We start from the raw sequence: 21,120 nt of genomic DNA, 5'->3' as shown, positions 1-21,120 counted from the left end.
GGCTGGCAAATCCAAACAACCATAACGTTTAACATCTTAACGCAAAGACATGTATGACGATTGTTTTAGGTTAAGTCTAGGTTTAGACCATCTAGGTAAGGTGATGGTTAGAGAAAGCCTTCAAAATAATGTTGTCTAACTCATAGATACACAACTGTGTGTTTTGTCAGTGTGCACACATGGGTTTGTATGTGTATGTGTCAAAGAGAAAGTGTGTAAGTGGCTCCGCTTGCTTTAATGTGAACAAAAATGAAGGGTATGGCAAATTAGAGAATGCATCTGCCTGGCGTCTGAATAACAAATAACACCATTAGGGAGACAGGGGTGTTCTCTGCCAGGTCCTGCAAGATGAATGGCTGTGTCACTGCCTCATACAAGCATAGTCACACAAACACACACACTGCAATACACAATCGTGCTGTCATACCTGTGGATGATTAAAGTGTAAAAGGTAGCAATCAAACCTTCAAACTGGTCTGTTTACCATTTCGCTGTTCTGCCTGCGTAGGCTTATGTCAGCCTGCCTCACTCTGTCCTATTTTCACACTATTTTTCCAGACTCAGAGGCTCTCTATTAACTAAAGTCCTAACAGTTGTATTTTAAAGAATGTATTTATTATGTTAAACCTACATATATCGTGTTGAAACAACACATTCAAGATGGATTAATATAACATGATTTGTTTAGATGGAATATAAGTGGCAAGATAAAATTACGTTCATCCAATGAGTTATTGTTTTGAGTGTAGGTTTATCAAACCCTACAATCAAGAGTAGGGTTGATGTTCTTATGTTTCAGGTACATGGGCCAGACGTGGCCGTCAAAAAGGCCAGGTGGGTCTGGTACCAGGTAGTTTCTTGAGCACCTCCTCTTTTTGCATTCTTCATATGGGATGGAAATAAAGTAGCGTTGGTTCAGCACGTCGATCAAAGGTTCGTAGGTGTAAAGCCTTCGTAGGTGTAAAGCAGGAAGCAAGAAGCCTTCCACAATAAGGATGTGAGTCTCCTCATCGTCCTTGCGGTCAGACTTTGGCACGATCTCAGAATCCAGGGTGTTATTAACGCCATGAGACTTCTCAAACTTCACCGGGTTCTCCAGCCACGCATAGATGGTACTCATCATAGCCTCCATGTCCAGAGCAGTGATGACATCGTACTGCTTAAAGCCATCTTCACCAACTTCAATCTGATCTTGGGGCTTGAAGAAGTCATCCTGATGTACCACGCAACAGTTGGGCAGGTTCTTGATCAGTCTGTTGGTGAGGGTGGTTTTCCCTCCATTGGTTACACCGCCAATGCTGATGATGTACTTCATGTTTCCGTAAGTAGCCGAGAGGTCAAAACGTCAATAAAACCGGGTCAGGAGCACAGTGATCAGACGAGAAGAAGCTTAAAAAGAGAAGGTTGCAGCAGGAAACGTCAACTACTTGATTCCTTCATGAATTGCTATAGAGAAGGTAAAACTACTGACCACACTCAGGAGCAGGAATTCCACAGCTTGTGACCATAAATGATGCAGGAGCGTTATATTCACAGTGAATTGTCTTTTTGCCACATTTTTCTTCACAGTCTTGCTTGATCTTATTCGTAGTATCGCATGATGATGTGAATTCTGTTGTGGGATCGATCAGATGTCACGAACATGCGAATGTGTGCAGTTTTCTTCAAAGCAAAAAGTAACTTCTTTGACTTATTAGATTTTTCCTTTGACTCCTTTGTGACCTGCCACATTTCTAAAATGTGTTTTTCCCCCCCTCTTAAAACAAGATATTACAGGACAGAGGCAGCATGTTTTGGGTTCTCTTTTTTTGGCTCTGTGAGTCGTCTGGATTTCCATCTCATTTGAGATTAGCTGAGAAGAGCTGTTTTGGATTAGCTGAGCTCCTCGGTCTCCCTCTGACACTCTCAGATAAGAGGGCCTGCAGTCGCTAAAACACACTAGTCAAGGGAAATGCCCTTTTTCTACATGGTTAAGACTGCTCTATTCCTCTCTTGTTGCCCAATGCTAACTCTTTGTGGAAAGGATTATTGCAACAGACTGTAGAGAGCCGTTATCATGCTGTCAAGAGACTAGTGGCTTTTTTGAGAATCACATAAGGGTTAGACCCATATACAAGGCTGACATTGGTCTGTTTATTACTGATCTAATTCTTTTCTCTCACTTGCGGTTGAGGGTGACTGAGCCTTAATCATTCATATTGTTACATCATGTGTTTTGTTCTGAGCTTTGACTCCAGTATGGAATCAAAGTAAGTCCTGCACTTATTTTAGGTTTTAGTGTTGCTTAAGAAAATAATTTTGATGAGTGATTATTTGATACTGACGAAGCATGGAAGTAAAAGTGAAGTGAAAAAAGAAAACCCTTCCCGGAGCCAGACCTAGGAGGGAGGCTTGCTGGCAAGAGTCTGGTGGCTGATCTTTCATTCATAACTAGGTACAGCTGCTAAGAATGACATTGCAACCCTGTGGACCTATCATCTGCAGGTACATGCACTGGGATTGGATGCTTTACAAGCTAGGAGAGTGATCCCAGTGGGCCTCGCTGGCTGGGTACCAGCTACGTAAATTTGGGCTCACCAACTAAATAATAGTCCAACACCATGTGGTGTCTTACCACTCACCCACAAGCCCCCAGCTGTCTGCTGTTATAGGGCTGCACAATTAATCAAAATTTAATCTTGATCATGATTTTGGCTCTCCACAATTAAATGAGGAATATTGAGCAATCCCAAAAAGTTGCTTCTGTTCATTTGGGTGGGAGAACCATTTCATCACTGACCAGAGTGACTTCTTCTGTCATAGCTGACTGCAGGCTTCCCCAACGACTGAAACTAGCACCACTGACTAAAAGAATCAACTTTTTGGGATTTCCTGAGCTGGATGATTGAGCAATATGTGAAAATATAAAGCAAAAGCCAATTAGGTGCTCCCTAAATTAGCACTGGATCATGTGACTGGATGTGCCACTCACAATTGTCCCCAGCGGACCAAGTTTTTTGGATTGGACTGGATGAGCAAAACTACATTAAGAATATATATATACTTTGAATTTACAGCAAGTGGTGGTAAAGAAAAAAATCCTATGCATAGTGAACTAGAGATTTCATGTCAGTATATCCGTCCAGCTCACACAGCTTATGAGCCCGTTCTCACTCCCGAGGCGTAACATGCCGACGTTTTGTCACGTCCCGCGGTGTTCCCGAGGAACGCAAAAGGAGACCTTCGGCGTTCTTATGGTACGCGGCGGGTTATGGCTGAAATCCAGTGCAATGACGCTCCCGCGGGAATACGTTCCAGCCCTGTATTCCAGCCCTAAACCTAACCTTATCCCTAGCCCTAACCATAACCTTTTTCCTGATCTTAACCAAGAGTTTAATGATGTTAAATAGCGTGTTTCTAAGTGATTTGAAGAAAAAGAGCGAACATGTGTAGATTGAGTCCATACGGTTCTCATATTTCCTCATTTTTCCGAGGTCGTCATTCAGGAACGTGGTGGGTAGCCGAAAACGTAATATGTTGACGATTTGTCACCTAGCGTAAAATGTTACGCTTTGGGAGTGAGAACGTGTTGGTTATGAGACACACATGCAGGAAAATGGTCAACAACAAAAATGATGTTCCTCTCTTCTGGTTATTTTTTCAAAGTGGCAAAATCTGCACCGTGTGCAAAATGTTGCAGAGGACACAGACAGAGATCTCACAGCTGTTGAGTACTCAGCTGCAGATTTTACTCGCATTCATCTGGCAGGTACAATGATTGGAGAGGAAGCTTTTATATTATTTATCTGCAAAGCCTCATTTAAAATAAAGTAATTATCACAATGCATGCAGCGCAATATTAAGACATCATCGAATTATGTCTGTTTACAGTTAAAGAGCTATTTACATTTTCAGCTTCACAGGTCTGAGTTATTATTACTGAGTTATTTCACCTTTGTTTGACTTTGCAGTTCATTATTAAGGTTTATCATGAAGTAATACCCTGACTGGTCTTCAGGTCAGAAATTTTCATGAAAAAGGGCAACTGAAGAATGTGAATGGAGTCAGGTTAATGAAAACATTTAATAAGAGCAAATATTGTAGTCTTTGCTTATCTTTCTAAGACCCAAATCCCGGCTTGCAGTGGGAAAGGCTTTCACCTTTCATTTGTTTTCCACTCTGTGAACATTACATTGCTTTGTACTCTGGCCCTCAGTGTGCCACTGAATATAAATCACACTGTGTAAAACATAATTCTTTAAAGACGGGGACAAAGTGCCTCTCTCACCATTTTTTTCCTCCTATTAAATCAAACGCCCCAAAAAACTCTGATCTTGGTGATGGGGCATCTTCATCAGCAGCTTGTAAATGTCAGAAGCAGAGCAGCTGTCAATCACTGCTAGCGACACATTAACAGCAATGCCTTTTTGCTTGAGGCAATTATTAATATGAGGACAAGGTCTCCTGAGAGCATTACAAACAACCAAGAAAACAGTTTGTGTCTGTTTTTTGAAGTGGCAGGTATATAATAATTGTGCAGCTGAAAGCTTGGAGGAAGGAGGAAACATACCCAGCGTTTGATTATGGTAGTAGTCACAGTGTTTTGAGTCTGTCAGCTGCTGACGAGCTGTAAGCACATGCTTATTATGTGTTGCTGCTAGGGTTTTTCAGTGTTTTATTAATAAAAAGAAAAAATGAACAGTACGAAAGAATAACTTATGTGCAGTGTTGGGAAGGTTACTTTTAAAATGTATTCCACTACAGATTACAGATTACATGCCCCAAAATGTATTCTGTAACGTATTCCGTTACGTTACTCAATGAGAGTAACGTATTCTGAATACTTTGGATTACTTAATATATTATCAAACCTTTTACAACTACATGAATGTACTCTCGTATCTACTGCTGTGATTTATTACTGTTACTGAAGGTCCGCGGCTCCGAACCGTAGTAAAGGGACCTCTGGCTAATACGGTGGGTTCTGTGTCAGGCTCGTAGCCGAAAACTAGCTTTACTTTGTTGTCTGGGTCAACTTTGCTAGCGAGAGACAGAGAGAGGCGTTGAAAGGCTGCTCCAACTGAACTTATTGTTTTTGGAGGAAAACACGAACACGGTGTACAGTCGAGTCTTAATAGCTTACTTACAACTGGGCTCGTCAGGCTCTCTTCTTGGCTGCAGTGGTTATTATTATATTTACATGCTTCCAGCTCCCGTTTCTGCTCATGACAGCTCGTACTTTTCCTTTTTCTCCCTCCCTCGCTCACAGACACATAACGGGTATGGCAGTCCATTCTCCCTGCAGCACGGACTACACTGCCCATGATGCTACATTCTTTAGAGCTATACCTGTAGCATTCTGCCTGTTAGCTTAGCACAACAACAAAAAGGCCTCTCTCACCCAGGAAACACAGAGAGAGAGAGCGTCACCCTGTAACCATGGCAACCGTAACGCTGCCACCTGGAACAACAGAACGTAGCTGTCAAACAAAACCCAAACAGTCCTGACCCGCCACAATATGAAACAGGGAAGTACCGCCGTGTAATCCATTTATTTATTTATTCTAAATACCACCTTTTTAAACGGTAACTGTAACGGAATACAGTTACTCATATTTTGTATTTTAAATACGTAATGGCGGTACATGTATTCCGTTACTCCCCAACACTGCTTATGTGTGAGGCAGGACTAGGGATGGGAAGCAAGAATCAAGCTCTTGTAGAGAACCAGTTCCCAGTAGTCCAGTGCTTTGGAATGGTTTGTCTGCTTGTCTATTCCACTTCCACTTGTATTATAATCAGCTGATTTCAAGAATGAGAGCGTGATGATAACACACTGCAAACCACATTGGGGCAGAAACAGTTGCATTATGCTGCTAAAACTTTGATGCTTTGAAAGCAACTGCACAGACAGCATGCTAACACTAAGCTAGCCAAGGAGCCAGAGTGATGTTAAAGCTGAGTGAATGGGGAACCCAGCCCAGCAGTCAGACCCTGGACTTCAACAAAAGTTACAGTGATGAGCAGTCATTTAAGTCTCTTTGTGCTGGTTTTCATCTTTGCTTCGTCCTGTCAGCTTATTGTTTAGATGTAAACACTAAAGGAAAGACGTTGTTGTGTGAGAAACGGCAAAGTAATGCAGCGAGTAGTATAATGAATTACTGTCTCCTGAGAGCAATTAAGAATTCAAAGAGTTCTGTGTGAAATATGTAGTACTTTTTTTTCAGTATTGGACAAACCACTGTTCTCAGCAAAAAGGAGAAATTCCTCCAACATGCACTAACATTTGGCCCACAGTATGCAATTACATTGTGTGAATGTCTTTGACATGCTGCTTAGTGAAGGTGGACTCAAAGCACAGCCAATGACAACCAAGTGAGAATCAATAAACGAATCGTTAAGGAATCCAATCAATAAGTGATATTGATAATCAAATCAGAATTGCTAAATTCTTATCAAGAATGTTTAGTAGCAATCATGTGACCTGACACAGCATGACACTATGTTCAATAAAGGCACAATAAATCCACAGTCTTGTAAGTACAGCTTCTAATCTCACTATTACAAAGAATAAATCTGTTCTAAATCTAACATTCTTTAACTATCTACAGTGAAATGCTCCTTGAATTCTCGAAGGCTAATAATCACGAACACCAGTGAGGGTTCAAATTCTTTCAGCTCCAGTAAAATGATCAGTTAGTTTTTTCTCCTGGTAGTTAAAATATAAAGTATGTAACAGCAGGCACATGTAAAAAGGATGGAAATTATCAGTATGCTGGCTAGTTGACATATAAAAGAAGATATTATAGGAGCCATATGCTAGTTTCTTCTCATTTAGGTTCTGCTTTAGAGTGCACACACTGCACTGGTGCACGGTTTTGGGCGTGGCTCATGGGTGTGTATTAGGCAATAAGGTGAACAGGTGCTGCACTCACCTGGTGTTTGATGAGCGAAAAGGTAGGCTCAGCATGAGGTTTGATGTAGAGATTTGGCGTAATAAATGGTGCAACAGTGTGTGGGTCACAGTTGTGTTTGTTTTTGCAGTCTGTGCATTTGATTTTGTTTATCTCATGTACTGATTTGTGGTTTGGACAGTGCAATGGTTAAATAAATTGTGAGGGACCAAGCAGCCAAAGCAAAGAGGACGCAGGCAAAAAAATATCTTCAAAAAGGGTTTTCTTTATTTTAACCCTCAAAAAGTTCAAAATTAACAAAATTCAAAAACATACTTAGCAGGCCCATAAAAGAGGTCAACTAAATATAACTCCACAAAAAGTAATTTCCAGAAACTTAAACAAAACAAAATGAGACACAACTTAACTCACAAACTGACCTAATTACAAAGACACACGAGAGTAGCTTTTATAATGATTTGGCCAAACCATTTGAACACAATAGGGGGAAAAACAAAAACACACTAATATTAACTAAGCACAGAATAACCTAACTAAACCTAAAACACCCCTGCTCCTGGTAAGCCCATGGTTGGTCCTGCTGAGCAGGCATGTTGTTCACAGAGTCCTCAGCCACGCCTTTTCCCCAGACAGCAGCCACCGCCCAAACCAGGTAACTCAAAGAAAGAGAAACATAATTAATATAACAAAACATTTTAGAAAAACCACACAATGCTACTCTGTGCGCGCCTCATAATACCAGTGTTAGGTTTAACCAAATGATTAATGAATTATATTAATGAAGAAAACTACAAAGCAAACTAATAAAGTGAAAAATGGACTAATTTACCCCTGTGTGGCTGATGCCATCACATAAATAGAACAAAAAGCTCAGAAGTGCATATTATGTTTTTATTGGTGCACGTCTTCAGAACCCCAATGTTTAGCCTGCTGCGGCCACTGATCATGGAGCAGCTGCAATCGATATGTTCTGAAAGAAGCATTCAAAAAAAAGAAAAGAAAAAGTAACAGTTACAAAAATTGATAAAGATGCACTAATAAATACCAGCAACAGTTGGTGAGTTGCTGACATTTAGTAAGTAATTTGTCATTGATATCTGCCACTTTATGACTAACTGCAGCATGAAGGTTAGACCAGTAGGAATACATAGTCCTGGGAAGATGTAGAAATGATGAGGGTCTCTGATGGGCAATGAAAATGTCATCACATGGCAAGAAGACAACAGTGAAAACAAGGAAGAGGTTAGTTATTAATATGTGGATGTGTCATAATGCTAAACTGTTTGTTTGTCTGAGAGTGATACTTTTTATAAGCATTGAAATTGGAGACCAGACCATTGCTTTACATCTCATAACTGAGAAAATTCAGCGTAAAAACAGCTAAGGATATATGTTACTAAAAAACAACAATCCAGGGTCAAAGCACAGCAGCACGTTAAAAGGAGAAGGGCTCCATCCAATGCACAAAACACTGGGAACCAGAAGCAGGGCTGTAGATTAATGGTCATGTATGTCTTGATGTCTGGAACGTGCTGTGTGACACCACAACTCTTTTGGATTGAATTAATCACAGCATGGACAAAAAGCCGAACTAACAGCAGGAGAGGTGTGATTATTTGCTAAAATAGCAGCGACAAAGGCAGAACAATCATTTCCTCATTTAATCCACTGTTGCTCTTACATATGAGAAATTAAACACTTTTTTTAATCTATTTAGTGGCTCACAGAGCCTTCAGGGGAGCACATTGGGGTGAATCTGTGAGCTTGTTGATCCTGAAGACTTCCAGCCTGTAGAGTTCCTATATCGTTGGGGAAAAAAGTCCTTGGATTTACCGTCCTGTCACATCAGTAACATTAAATTTAATTAGCACACACACATACACACACACAGTTTTTCTTGCTGTCCAGCTGTGTCTACATGAAACGTCACTAATGTGGTCATGTTAATGTGGTTGTGATGTTTTTGTGGTTGTGGTTTTTCAAAACAGTGAGAGCAAATGAATCACAGGGTTGGAAAAGTGTGAGGACAGCAAGTGTTCACACTCCACCCACCCTCCAACACCACCACCACCCTTATACACACACACACACACACACACACACAGTGTCCTTCTACTGTCCCTCTGAAGTCTCTGACAGTATCAGCTGTTTGCTGCAAAGTGCAGCTCGTATGCTGATGAATACCAAACATGCCACCCGGGAGCTTTGCATCACACCAAATGTGGATACGACTGCTGCTGCTGCAAACTTTGTCAAGGTATGCTACTGCAGTCTTGTTAGTTTGACAGCTTGTAGTTCCTGCACCTATTTAGTCTTAAGATGTAAGAATAAGAATACCTTTATTATATTATAATATAATGCTTAAACCCTAACTGTGATTCTTACAGCACAATTTCTAAAACTATTAATACTTATAGCAAAACCACTCACTGAGTTTGCAAAACTAAAAGCACAAACACTGCTTTGCACTCAGTTTGCCATTTTGTAACACACACTTTGCAAACCTGTAGCTCAATCCACTGCACAGCACTCTTTTTGCAGAACTGTAAACACAACTCACTGCTTTACACTCAATTTCCAAATGATCAATGCACTCCTAGCAAAACTATACACATTTATGGCCATTATTTACACTATTTTGCCAACTGTCTGGCACACTGTCACATGTGAAAACTGTTTTAGATAATTAGTTCACTTTGCAATCAGCCTAAGCACTATAAATAAGCTACAGGTAAGCTGTCCGTGTGGAGTACAATGGAGGGAGCAGGAAGAGTGAGAAGAGTGAGAATTAGAGGAGGCCGAGGAAGAGGACGTGGAGGTGAAGAAGTAGGATGAAGAGGACGACAAGGACAAGGAGGTGAAGTTAGAGGAAGAGGACAAGGTGGAGCAAGAGGAGGACGAGGAGGGGGAAGAGGAGGGGGAAGAAGAGTAAGAAATAGAATTACTGATGACATCAGAACTAAAATAGTGGACCATGTAATCCAGCGGTCCCCAACCTTTTTTGCGCCACGGACCGGTTTATGCCCGACAATATTTTCATGGACCGGCCTTTAAGGTGTCGCGGATAAATACAACAAAATAAAACTAGTACCGGTACCGAAAAACAGAAGATTTATTCATAACACACGTGAAAAGACCCAGGAAAACCAAGTAAACGATAAAAACGATAACAAAATAACGCTGAAAACCGATAAAAACCCTGACAACTATACATTTCACACCCGAGCCTCAACTCTCGCGGCCCGGCACCGGTCCGAGGCCCGGGGGTTGGGGACCGCTGATGTAATCAACTATGAAATGACCCTGAGGGAAGCTGGCCAACGGGTTCAGCCTAACTTGAGCCGCTACACTGTAGCAAGCATCATAAGGACATTTCGAAATGAGAATCGGTTTGCACCTTGCACTAAGATTTGTAGCACTGCCATATGCTAATGAGAAACACAACAATACCACAGATGTAACAATACTGAAATTGTTACTTCACAGAATTGCTAGACGAGCAGATGCTGGGGCAGAGGAAGCATGTTCACTGCAGACCAAGAAACCCATATAGTCAATATGGTGATTGCAAATAATTCCTTAAGGCTACGCAAAATTCAGCAGCGCATAATTGAGGATGACACCACCTTCCAAAACATACAAAATGTGAGCATTTCTGTATTAGGTCGTGTACTTGCCCGCAACAGAATCCGAATGAAACAAATCTACAGAGCACCTTTGGAAACAAACAGTGAACGTGTAAAACAGCTGTGACATGACTATGTGCAGGTAAGCTGTAGTATCATTGGTACTGAATCTGTAGTGCTGTGCATGTGCCTGCTGTGCTGAATTTGTTTTGTCTTGTCTAGAGAGCGATGGAGCTAGGGGCAGATGCCATGGGTCATCAGCAGTTTTTTGTGGATGAGGCTGGTTTTCACCTCAGTAAGACAAGGAGACGTGGCAGGAACATTACATTCCAGGACACCTTACATGACATGCTCACTAATGTTCAGAGACCACAGCAGACCAGATACATCATCATATGGGACAATGTAAGTTTCCATGGGGCTGCTTTGGTCCGCAGCTGGTTTACAGATCACCCACTCTTCACTGTACTCAAACTCCCCCCATACATGCATGTGGGGATATTGACCAGACATCATGTCAGGCCTGGATATGCCATTCCAGAAGATATTTTCCCCGGTGCCTTGGACTAGAGGACATTGCATGTGATGTAGACGAAATTTTGTGACCGGACCCAGAGAGATGACACGATGTAGACTGATTTCTTTTTTTTCCTCAGTGGAATTACTATTTGATCGTGGCTCAAGAGTTGGGAGTTCGCCTTGTAAGACACTTCACCCGTTGCCTACTGGTGGTGGTCAGAGGGCCCGGTGGCGCCAGTGTCCGGCAGCCTCGCCTCTGTCAGTGCGCCCCAGGGTGGCTGTAGCTACAATGTAGCTGCCATCACCAGTGTGTGTGAATGTGTGGATGACTGGATGTGTAAAGCGCTTTGGGGTCATTAGGGACTAGTAAAGCGCTATACAAATACAGGCCATTTACCATTTTTGTTTTGACTTAAATAAACACTTGTTTTAACTGCCATAAATGTAAATTATGTCAATTTGTTTAATTTATTATGCTCATGTATGTTATTTATTTCCTTTATTAAGTTTCATTCTGTGTTGCGCACAGGCCCCTTTAAGTGACGTAAAGGGAAGTCAAAAGCATGTGCAAAGAAGCTAAGCTATAAGTTAACTAAGTCACAAGAAGGAATAAATAAGTTGTTTTAAAGTAAAAGAAAACTGTAAAGAAGAAGAAGAAGAAATGGGGAACTATTTTCTTTAAGTTTTTGTTCCTGAAGCGGACTCATTCCCTCACGGTTACGTGCAGCCAGCAAGGTAAATTGTGTTTGTTTATCGCGTATTTGTTTACTTGGGTTAAATGTTTATTTGTAATATTTATGTTTGGTCATTCTGTACTTTTATGTAATGACAGTTTGATGGTGGATTTTATGGTGTTTCGGAGAAGTGTGACGGAAGAATAAATCCATCTGTGAATGAAGAACTGTGGTGTCGTGTATTAACTGGAGGGATACTTGTGTTTGTTTTGATGTGTGTGAATAAACACCAGTACCTGAAGTTTGGATCCCTCTATGTTTACGGACCTATGACAAAAGTATGACCTCAAACTGACATAGCCTACCTTGTGCACAGAGGAAGCAAAAGCCAGTTTTTTATTCATACCATCAGTGTGTAGTTAGTGCATTGTGTGCTTATTAATGTGATGACTTGTGTTAACTGTTTGATACGAAAATACAATTTTTACGAAGGTTTGGAGAGTTAAGCAAGGTTCATTAGCTTTTTGAAAGAAAACTACAATGTTTTGCTGATTTGGTGAAGGGTTTTCTTATTTGTGTGTAGAGTTTTGCAAAAATAGTCAATAGTTACAAAAATGTGCTCAAGCCATCAGAAAAACACTGTAATACCAGAGGGAAATTCATATGTCTGACATAGCTTATCTGTTATTTGTATAAGGATTAAAAAGAGTGCAAATTATATTCTGTATATCTTTGTTTACAACAGAGGGAGATGAGTCTTCCAGTACTAATGTTTTTTTGTTGTGTGAATCCAGTCAGGTGAGAGGAGAGGGAAACATGAGTCTTCTTATAACCGGTGCCTCGGGCAGTGTCTGTATCCTTGCAACAGTTTAATGGAGAACTTCACATGGACCCTTGGCTGTTGCCTTGGATGCAATGTGCACAGGTATTGTTAAGATGTGACTGGTACATAATATGGTCTCATACCAGCTGCCAATAATTCAATATCAGGACAACATATTTTCTCCTTGACAGTGATAAGTGCACTATTATACCATCTCTGGTTCACAAATAAAGCCACACCCCCACTTTTTTTCTTGCCAGTAGCTTCAGAATATCTGTATGGGCAGAAATCTGTGCCATCAGAAACAGAATTTGAATAAGTTAAATTTGAATTTGAATTGCTCGGATTGAATCTGAATTGTAACTTAAATGTTTTTAAAAACTGAATTTGAATTAGCCTAATTTGAAATTCAATTTATTGGTTTGAAAATGATTATCACCAAATTGAAATTGAATTTTATATTTTGAAAATGAATTCATTTGCTTTGAAACTGTTTTTTACCCTTTAAAAATGTAGTTAATAATTTCAGATTCACTTCTCATTCAGTTTCAGTTCCAAAATTCAGTTTTTTAGGACATCAGGTTCCGGTTCAAGAGTAATCGAGTGCAGATTAATAGAACTACGTTTTACTAGCGGACCGAAAGTGTTGATGACGGAAATCTACAGCATCTTGAGCCGAATTAAAACTTCAGAAGTCATTCGTCATGTCAAATGACCAGCGGATAAACTCTCAGGTTGGTAATAAATTTATTACATGTATAAGAACAAGCGTCATGTTAACAAATGATAGCCGTACAGTAACTTTTATGCTTATTGTAGCTGTTAGTGTAACAGAGTTAGAAAATAGCTTAATGAATTTCCTCATAATTGATGTACTTTGTGAATAGTTGGAGCCACCTGGGGGACAAACACAGCAACTGCAACTATTAAGGTTCCAAATTGCTGCCTCAGCAAAGGAAAAAAACTCCCAAGCTGGTGAACTGAATGTTGCAGTTGCTTTGCACACTGTTAATGAAGACTGTGTGCTGTTTTCTTTGTACCAGTTGCCAGAATAAAGAGGGAGCCCAGAGTAAGGGCAAGTCCAGCGTTGCAGTGCCGTCCTTTCTACATGGGCATATCACACCGCTTGCACAATAGACTCACAGAACAGCAACATCTACATTAGCAAAGCAAAGCAACTGCTCAAAGAACACTTTGGAAATGAATATAAAGTTGCAGCTGCTTATATTGAAAAGGCATTATCCTGGCCTGCAATTAAAAATGAAGATGTGAAATCATTGCAAGCATATCCACTTTTCTTACGTGGGAGTTGTAATGTCATGAAAACATTGCAATATATGCAGGAACTGGACATGCCAATGAACATGAAAATCATTTTGTGCAAATTGCCATATAAAATGAGAGAGAAATGGGGAGCCTTTGCATATGATATATTGGAAATTTCTAAACACAGAGCTCGGTTTCAAGATTTGGTTGCATTTATTGAAAAGCAGGTGAAAATTCTTTCGGATCCTTTATTTGAGGACATTCGGAATGTAAGGTCGACGATCCCTGTCTCAAAGGTTGACAACAGACTGAAGTCATAACCAATCAAAGTTAAAAGTTAAAGGGAACAGCTTTGCTGCTACAGTCACACCCAAGAACATGGATAAAACCTATAGCACGGAAAGGCTGATTACCACAGCGACCCATGACTTTACAGTAAAGCCATCTTGTGTCTGCTGTACTCAACGGCACACACTGGAGGAGTGTCAACAGTTTCAGCAGAAGAAGCACAGAGACAGAATGCTTTTTCTAAAGGAGAAAGGGCTGTGTTTTGGTTGCTTAGGTGCTGGGAACATAAGTAAGGACTGTGCTAAGCATTTGACATGTAGGACATGTGATAAAGGTCATCCCACTGTCCTCCATATTGATAACAATGGTGTAAGTCCAGAATCCTCTGGAGAGCCCTCCTCTTCAAAGAATGTAACTCCTATGAAAACTTGTGGTCATACAGGGGCCCTGAAGAAACAGCGGCTTGCTTTCCATTCTGCTAGTTCAAATAAAGTCTGTTAAAGGTAGTCATGTCATACAGACGTATGCTTTTTTAGATCCTGGCAGTTCAGCTAGCTTCTGTTTAGAGCACCTCACGCAAAAGCTAAATCTTGTGGGCAGAAGAACTCACTTTCTGATACAAATGATGGGTCAAGAAAAGGTTGCCTCTGCCCACTCATTTACTGGTCTTGAAGTTTCTGGTTTGGGCAGCAATGCCTTCTATGAACTTCTAGAAGTCCTAACACAGGAAAAGATGCCTGTCACCATAGATAACCTTGTAAAAGAAGAAGATCTGGTCAGGTGGCCATAACTGTCAAAGGTTCAAATTCCCCACATAATGGCTAATATGGACTTGCTGATTGGATGCAACGCTCCCAAGTTATTGGAACCATTGGAGGTCATTCATAGCCAGGGGAATGGCCCATATGCTATAAGATGGATGGAATGGAAGATGGTAAAAGCAACTTGGACAGCGAGCACCCATCAACAGTTGTAAATAGGATATCTGTTTGTAAGCTGGAGGAAATGTTGAAAAGTTAATTTAACTATGACTTTAATGAAAAGGTTACAGAGGAAATGGGTTTGTCAAGAGAGGACCTCAAGTTCATGAAGATCATGGAAGAATCTGCAACAATGGAAGATGGACACTACTGTTTGAAGTTACCTTTTAAAAAGGATAACATAAAGATGCCAAACAATTTCTCCATAGTTAAACAAAGACTGCAAAGTCTAAAACGAAAACTTCTCAACAATGAACAGTTGCATAAAGAATCTAAAAACTTTATGGACGAGATGATAAGTAACGGATATGCAGAGCAAATACCTTCACAGCAGCTGGCTTGCGAATATGGAAAGAAGTGGTACATTCCTCATCACGCAGTCTACCACCCCAGGAAAGGATCTATAAGAATTGTACTTGACTGTGGGAGACATCGTTAAACAAGCAGCGCTTACAGGGTCCTAATTTCTCAAGCGCATTATTTGGGGTTTTGCTTAGATTTCGACAGGATTCAGTTGCATTTATGGTGACATAAAAGCAATGTTTTATCAAGTTAAAGTTGCCAAAGAAGACAGAGACTTTCTGCGTTTTTTTGTGGTGGCCAGATGGAGATCTGAGCTTCGCATGACTGTTCATCTGTTCGGTGCAGTATCTTCCCCAAGCTGTGCCAGTTTCGAATTCCTAGACAAGGTATGTGGAACGGTAAAAGAAAACTTCTATGTGGATGACTGTTTGAAGAGTGTGGCCTTCACCTCAGATGCTATTGATTTGGTCAAAGATCTTTCAGCACTTTGTCAAAGGGGAGGATTTACACTGACCAAGTGGGTCAGTAACAATTGCACCCTGTTGCAAAGTATCCCAGAGGAGCAAAGGGATAAAGACTTAAAGGAATTAAATCTTGACAGAGAAAAAAATTCCTGTAGAAAGAGCTCTGGGCTTGCAGTGGTGTGTGGAAACTGATACATTCAACTTTAAAATGGAAGTTCCTCAAAAATCCTGTACTAGACGTGGAATGTTGTCAATATCAAGCTCTATTTACAATCCTTTGGGATTTCTTGCACCAGTCCTGCTGCCTGCCAAAAGAATGCAGCAGGACCTTTGCAAAAGGAAATTGGGATGGGATGAACCAATACCCCAAAACATGTTGCAAAAGTGGAAAAGTTGGCTTAGTGATTTGCAAATGCTTTCTCATTTCAAGGTTAAAAGGTGTATACAACCAAGAGTGTTTGGACCTCTCTCACATGCACAGCTACACCATTTTTCAGATGCCGGTGAATCTGGATATGGAACTGTGTCATATCCGCACATGCAAGACAGTAAGAAATCCATCCATGGAGCATTCTTGATGGGCAAGGCAAGGGTTACACCTCTAAAACCTGCCACTATTCCACATCTGGAACTTGCAGCGGCTGTAGTTGCCGTCCGAGTGGATCTCATGTCAAGGGCTCAGTTGAGAATGAAACTCGAGCAATCTGTATTTTGGACAGATAGTACATCTGTACTCAAATACATAATGAAAGAGAATAAACGATTCCTTACCTTTGTGACAAACAGAGTCTCATTCATTGCAACTTCAACTAAACGATCATGCTACAAGAGGGCTCAAGGCTGGGAACATTGTTCATAGCAGCCGCTGGATCGAAGGACCAAGCTTTCTGCAGAAGCCAGAAAGTGATTGGCCGACCAATCTAGTAGAATGCTCCTTAGAAGGACCCTGAAGTCAAAAGGGAGGCCATGAGGCCAGGAGTGAATGTTATTCCAGTAAAAGACTTGCTTGATGCTACGTGTCAATTGATGGTGTACTTCTCAGACTGGAGAAGGCTCAAGGTTGCTTTTACTTGGTTCCTTAGACTGAAGGCAATCCTTCGTTTAATGAGAGATAAGAAAAGAAGACCATAACCAGATAACCCACCATTCACCAACGTCGGAGTTGATTACGGACCTATTGAAGTGAAAAGAGGACGAGGTACAGCTAAACATTATGGAGTCATTTTCACCTGTTTAGCCAGTTGAGCGGTGCACTTGGAAGTGGCTAACTCTCTAAGCACAGATGTCTGCATTAATGCTTTGCGCCGTTTTGTGAGTCGGAGAGGTCAAGTTGCTCACATCCAGTCGGATAATGGAACCAACTTTGTTGGAGCAGACAGAGAAATAAGGGAGGCTCTTGAATCGCTGAAACATACCCAAATAAAAGATGCTTTGCGACACATTGGAATAGAATGGAGTTTTAATCTGCCTGAAGCATCACACCATGGTGGAATTTGGAAACGTATAATTCATATGGTCAGTAGGATTCTGAGATCCATTCTTCAGCAACAACAGTTGGACAATGATGGATTAAATACAGTTCTGTGTGAAATTGAAGCAATTTTAAATGACAGACCCATCACAAAGCTTTCTGATGATCCAAAAGACCTAGAGCCACTTACACCAAATCACATCCTCCTGATGAAAGGAAAACCATCTTTACCACCTGGAGTATTTGACCCTCAGGATATGTATCTAAAGAAAAGATGGAAACAGGCTCAGTACATCTCAGATCTTTTTTGGAAACGATGGACACGCGAATACCTGCCTTTGTTACAGGAGAGACAAAAATGGAACCAAAAGAAGAAAAATCTAAAACCTGTAGATATAGTCATTATAATGGATTCTTCTGCACCACGTGGTTCCTGGCCACTTGGAAGAGTTCTGGAAACCATTCACGACAAAAATGGACTTGTACGATCTGTCCATTTAAAAACAAAGACTAACATTCTTGAAAGACCTGTAACTAAACTTTGCCTGTTACATGAGACTGTAGCGTAAAAGTGTATTTAAGTGCTCTGTTTACTTGTGTTTATTTATGTGTATGTATATGTCTAAAGTCAACTGTATTAGTGGCTCCTTCTTTTCTTTGTGATAAGAATTGCCATGTCTGATAGCCATTGCAATTAGGGGCCAGGGTGTAGGAGCTATCTTTGAGTTGACACCTTATGTTTCCGCTAGAGGTCACCTTTTCAGTTTTCTGTATGGTAGGTTTATGTAAAAGTATTTAAGGTAGATGTATGTAATCAGCGTCAGGTGTGTTGTTAATCATAAGAAGGCAGACAGTTTGTGAACGCTGCGCTGTTATGTTAAAAGGATGACTAATTGACTGGCGAGCTAGGAGGTGTTAACCCTTTAAGACCTACCATAGAACCAAGTCCGCCAGAGCTTATATTATATTTTTACATGTTGTAGAGCCATTTTTGGGAGCATTTCAAGTTGATATACATCAATACAACCCTTATAGCCCAAATTTTAATAATATGTCTGCATTAAGTGCATAGTAATTACATAAATTGCAAAAAAGTGCAATAAACTACAAAAAAATTGAAAATCATTTTTGTTTTTTTGACATATATTTCTGGTTAGAGAAATTTAAGAGGCTTATCCCTCAAAACTGTAAATACAAAAAAGTTGCACAAAATAGTTTCCCACCACAGGAAATTTATTTTGAGTGTCTTCATAGTTTTATTTTTGAAATACACCGATTTTTATATACTGCAGGAAAAACTAAAATAAATATTATAATGCAAATTTGCAAAAAAACAGCATGTGCATCAAAATAAACTATTTCCAGCAGTGCAACATGAGTCCTAAGCATCCCACAAACGACACAGAAAGTCATAAAGTCAAACATAACTTTTAAAAACACAAGTATAGGCTCATAAGGCCCTGATGGTAAAAAAATCTACATTTCTGCAAAATGACGCCACTTCCGGTTTCGGGCAGGTAATGGCGGACATGCGATAGTTCGCGCTGATGGACGTAGGAAGTGTTACAAACAGCTGATCGGATCGGCAAAGCGTGTTTCTGGAATATTATGTTTTTGTTGCTGCAAGTGCTTTTTATGCAGTTTTTGCAAGCTATATGTGGAAGGAAACCGTGACTGAGGACAAGCTGATGGCATAAGATGTAAGTACAACTCCTCCGGTTTCATATGCAAAAAAAATTATTGCGCTAGCTTACGTGGTTGCAGTGCTACCGGGATTTAAAAATAGTTGCGCAAAACAGAGCGTGCCCGCTCCCACCGGCTTTAAAGGGTTAATTAATCCATGCATACCAGTGACATCGCGTCAACCCCCATTAACAAACACCTCAGTGGCTTCAAGCGCCACAGTGGAAGTAAAACTAAGGGTCTAGAAAATAGAAATTTTTAAATAAGACATGATGGATGGATGACAGTGTGACAGTGGAAAATAGTTACACAGCTAAAACATTCTATTTTCCTGTTTCTCCTTTTGTGTGTTAGAGTTCCCTAAAAACAGGAAATGTAAATTAACTGCACCAAACCCAAAATAATCAAAGAATTTTACGTTGCAGCTTCGTTCCAGCAACAGTCTTAATAGTACTTCTTTCTTTTTTTTTCCCATTTATCATTCTTGCCCTTTGTCATGAGGCTAAATTGCAAACACCACCTTGCAATTGGTACATAATTACATCCCTGCTCTGCCACTTTTCACCCTCAGCTCCGCTTGATTCTTTACCTGTGTCATTAGATGTGGAGAGCTCAGGGCACAATGGCTCGGCTTTGGAACACAGTGGAGGGTGTAATTGCACTCGGCTTTGATTACCTCTCATTTGGAGCTGCCTGTTCAATAGCCATTACATGCAGACGCTCCTCTAGCCACTCCTTAATGGCCCACTGGCTCAGTTTTCATTTGCACCGCAAACTGCCATGACTTTTAAGCTCACAAAAGCCTGAGTTCAACTCACAGCTGCTCAGGTCCTTTCTCTCACCACTCCTGATTGATTGGCATGGTAGTAGACACACATTCAATATATAGCTTTTTTAAGTAGAATAGTGCCAGGCTGAAGTGCTAATGCTGAGCAGGACATCGAGCACAAGTTATTAAAGAGGACTTTTATAGAGTTAAGCCACTATGGATTAAAAGAGGCTAAAAAAATGACTGCAGGTTTTGTGTCAGCCATTAAATTTGATGTGACAGAACCTGATCTGCACTGCTTCATCCATTATAGTCATGCTGCTAACAGGTGGCCTCTTGAATTTTGCCATGTGGCGAGCTTTGAAGAGCCAAGTTTCTTTTTGGATTGTATGTTAATATCAGATAAAACCTGTAGTCCCTCAGATATTTGCCAGTTTTATAAGTATTATTGTATTGATGGTTTGAAAAACGGACAAACAGCAGGACCAAGATGTTTATGCAATAGCCATCAATTACATAAAACATTAATTTAATATAACACACGAGTAATTACAGTCACCATCCCATTTGCAACAGTTAAAAACTAACAACCTGATTACGCCACATACATATTTTATGAGGTTTTTTTTACTCAGAAGTACCACTGCAGGACTTGGTTGTGCATTAGCAACAAAAAGTTTAATTTGAGCCTGAGAGGGTTAATGTTTCAGTCTCAGTGACCACACAATAGGAGTGTGCTTAATAATAACAATGCTCTTTAATACTATACATAATATACATCATTTTCCAGATAACATTCACTCACACTGCTGCTTTATCCACTCCAGCTGTGTTGCTTTGAGCCTGTATCAGGTGTTTGAGCTGTTTTCAAACAGTTTGGTGCTGTGCTACCACTAGACCTGCCATTTCTGTAATCCTGTAATTTCTGTATACAAGATTTAGATTGTTTATTATATTGTTGGTTTATACACCTTTACGTATGTATATATACCACATTCCTTGTATGTGTTAGATGTGTTATGTGTAGATATGCTTGGCCAATAAAAGTGATTCTGATTTTGATTCCATGCATGCATCTAAGACAGTTTGTTTTAGGTGAACGTGCTCAGCCAATTAAGGGTGTTTTCACACCTCAGGTGTTTAGCCCGTTTAAATCGAACTCTGTTTGGTTTTCCCTCTTCGTCCAGTTTATTGGTGTAGGTGTGAACACAGTAATCACACTCAGGTGTGGACCAAAACAACTGCACCAAGACCCTTTGAAAGAGTTGGTCTTGGTGCAGTTCCAAATTGATGGTGTGAATGTGATCCGACCACAGTCTGACCAACTACAAGAGGCACGTTTATAACTCTAATGACAATCA

At 40.4% G+C, this 21,120-nt stretch overlaps 1 pseudogene; it reads right to left on the bottom strand.

The window, feature by feature from the left end:
- Window positions 1-754: 754 nt before the first annotated feature.
- On the bottom strand, window positions 755-1,435 carry LOC118455273 (nicotinamide riboside kinase 2 pseudogene; annotated as a pseudogene).
- Between the last annotated feature and the right edge of the window lie 19,685 nt (window positions 1,436-21,120).

This window comes from Neolamprologus brichardi, unplaced genomic scaffold (assembly GCF_056152115.1).
Source record: "Neolamprologus brichardi isolate AB-2024 unplaced genomic scaffold, ASM5615211v1 NODE_ptg000008l+_length_2720982_cov_1, whole genome shotgun sequence".
Taxonomy (NCBI): domain Eukaryota; kingdom Metazoa; phylum Chordata; class Actinopteri; order Cichliformes; family Cichlidae; genus Neolamprologus; species Neolamprologus brichardi.
The sequence above is the reverse complement of the archived record's forward strand: the minus strand, read 5'-3'. Positions and strand labels throughout refer to the sequence as shown.